At 33.4% G+C, this 3,199-nt stretch overlaps 1 long non-coding RNA gene across 1 annotated transcript; it reads right to left on the bottom strand.

Annotated features, from left to right (window-relative positions):
- Window positions 1-281: 281 nt before the first annotated feature.
- LOC109588757 (uncharacterized) lies at window positions 282-3,191 on the bottom strand. The gene is made up of 4 exons (XR_002188343.1): window positions 2,910-3,191; window positions 2,594-2,661; window positions 540-690; window positions 282-443 (listed from the first exon to the last, which is right to left on the bottom strand). It is a non-coding gene; the product is annotated as an uncharacterized LOC109588757 (long non-coding RNA).
- Window positions 3,192-3,199: the final 8 nt, after the last annotated feature.

Below are 3,199 nucleotides of genomic sequence, written 5' to 3' on the forward strand. Positions count from 1 at the left end.
TTTCTTCACTATCGCGCCATTTTCAATTAAAATAACACCTCGGTTTCCATGGTTTTTAATTGAAATTTTTTTATGACCGCGAATAATTGCAGCCACGAATATATCCCGACCTACGGTAATAATCATGATAAAGCACAAGAAACAAAAAGACAAGTATAACTGTGATCTAAATTCTAATGCTTATAATGCAAGGCTGCATGACTTGTAATTAATTGAGTGGAAAAAGGAGTCACATTGATTTACAATTACTCTTATAATAGCACTACATACTCTTAGCTTACCTTTAATCCAATGACTACAGCTATGGGATACCCCAATAGCTCAATGTGTCTCACTCTCTCTCCAATACTCAACTGGGACCTATCATCAAGGACTATCTCACCAGGATACCTTGAATCAAGCTTATCATATAAATCCATTGCTTTAGACATCAACTGTGTATCCTTTAATATTAAAGAAAAAATAGCTATAATAATATGCACATCTCTGATATGAATAAGTACTAGTTTTATCACTTTCAGTATAATATTGTTCCTCACCTTTTTGTTGCCTAAAGGAGTGATGCACACACTCATAGGTGCAATGGATACTGGCCATATCATTTTCCCATTGTTTACAGCTAGACTGTGCTCTATTATTGTCTGCATTAGTCTTGATACACCAATACCATAACAACCCATTTCACATAACCTATGATGAATTGAGAAATAAAAGCTACAGGCATAAAATTAAGACATAAGCCCAAAATATTATGGCAGTTTTTAAAAATTTTGATGTGGTTGGGCAATTAATTTTGATACATAATTTTGATGCTTTTATGGAGATGAAATTGACAAAAGTAAACAATATTCAACAGTCTTCAACTACTGTACAGCTCCAAATTTTTGCCAGTGACAAACAAATTTCATTAAATTTGTCAGGCATTTTTGTTAAACAAAATTTTTGACTGACAAATCTTATCATAATCATTAAAATGGTAGCTAAATATGTAAACAAAAATATGGGTGCAGAATGTACTCATATTAAAATCTATAATAATAGATGAGAAGTTTTACAGCAGTCAAATGTTATTATCTTTTTTCTTGTACATCTCATAGAGGTCATGTATTGTCATGATTAGACTGGAATCTCTGCCAGGTCCAACATGAGAGGGAAGTGTTGAGGGAGACAATTCGTCAACAATAGCTGAACTAACAACAAAAGGAGTCAACACAATTTTTCCATCAAAGATATCTGCAAAAACTGCATCTTTCCAATTGTTAAACCTACTTGATACTCCAATGCTATTAGCAATTTGCTTACAGTAATCCTGACAGTTATTTGAAAGTGCATGATAGGACCCCATATCAACAAGAATGTCATGAGCCTTTGTGATAATGTGAGCAGCAGTAAATGGCTCTGTTGTACCCAATGATAGGGCTTTGAGGTTGCTTTTAAATTTAGAAAGCTTCACATAATTAAGAACAAACCTTGTTTGTCTACGTGTATTATCCACCAAGAGATGAATGAAAAACCCTTCAGTATGGCCTGGTAGAAGAAACAGAATTGAATAATGACCAAGTAAACTCTTATACAGCAAGTACACATCCCACTCATTTTCTTCATCATAATTTGGGAAAAAAACAAATTCATCGTCCCACAGGGATTGGATATATTTCTTTAATTCATCAGGTGTTGCTCCAGTAAAAGGTTTGCCATACGAAACTGAAGCTGTAGAAGATGGTAAATAGCAAGACATACTGGATCATACACCTCCTTATGTGAGTGATGAGACAAGACAACAAGACTGGGTTTATACACGGGTGGTTTACACAGGTGGGTTGAATTCATGAATATTGTTGGGAAGCAAGACACAGAAAATATGAATCAAAGTGGAATAGTTTTATAATTTATATACAAGCCCATTGAATAGTTAACCAAAACAAATGCAGGTTTGTACCCACATACATGTACACGTACATGTACATGTATGTCATTGCTATTTAAATGTAAAGCTCCTACGGGGATGAATGCTAAAGAGAAGTTCTTAGAAGACCTTCATTGTTTGTGAAAAAAATAAAAGAGGGAGATAGATTTTGATCCACAGCACAAGAAAAAAGTGCGCAGCCATCCCAAGTAGATCCCATAGATCATCTTACAGTAATGATAGAATACCGTCTATCTGGAAATTTTTACTATGATTTAAATTTTACTGATTTAGAATTTTGCAAAAAAAATTAGATCACCCATATAATTACCACATTCAATAATACATGACACAGTCTTATTTAGTAAAATTTAAATCACAGCACAATTTTATAACACAAAAGTTTTCTGTCACACTAATTTCCTGATCTACGCCACGGTATATTATATACCATGTCTTCTTGGTGTGTATTAGCAATAATTATGAAACCCAAGCCCTGAGATACATGTATCTGCCCGATTGCTAATACACACCTCGAAGGCATGGTATTTGTATTAAATACATAAATGCTTTGTTAGCTTAGGCTTGCCTCTTAAATAGTTGTAGTAGAAAATTATTGCTTGCAGTCACATGCAAGCAAATGAAGAAAATTAATAAAATTTCAGTTTCATGTTATTTTAACTTTACTTTTGTTTGTCATAAAGTGCTGTAAATTTTTTTGAATAAGTAGTACCAAGGAAGAATGCATGTGCCACCTGTAATGAGGAAAAAAATAATGATAAAATTAACAAATGTATGTGTATTTTATGTTTTTGTCATTGCATGTTTAGAATTTTCATTCATAATAGTAAGTACATAAATCGCACTCACTCTATTGCCCCACTATTACTTACTACTTTCTAGTATGTATAAATTATTTAATAGCCTTTACATTTATAAAAAATTGTCCTAGAACGCTAGATGTACACATAATTAATAATAGCAGTCCCAAGCGTTTACACACCTCAATTCCTTTGTATTGTGAAACTGGACACTTCTCTTCATTTAATGGACAATCAGGAAGACTACCAGTAGCACTGTCTCCTGTCACCTCATAATTAACAGCATGACCACATCTATCATTAAAGTAATGGATATAATTTTTTCACTTAGTACAAAATCATTTCCAAAACCCGATCTACACTTCCATAGGACAGCCATTTATAATGATGACATTATGCATGATGAAATACTTATGTGCTATCAATATCAAGCAAGTAGCATGTCATGTGACACCCCCCTTGACCTCTATCA

Source organism: Amphimedon queenslandica, unplaced genomic scaffold (assembly GCF_000090795.2).
Source record: "Amphimedon queenslandica unplaced genomic scaffold, v1.1 AMPQUscaffold_11887, whole genome shotgun sequence".
NCBI lineage: Eukaryota > Metazoa > Porifera > Demospongiae > Haplosclerida > Niphatidae > Amphimedon > Amphimedon queenslandica.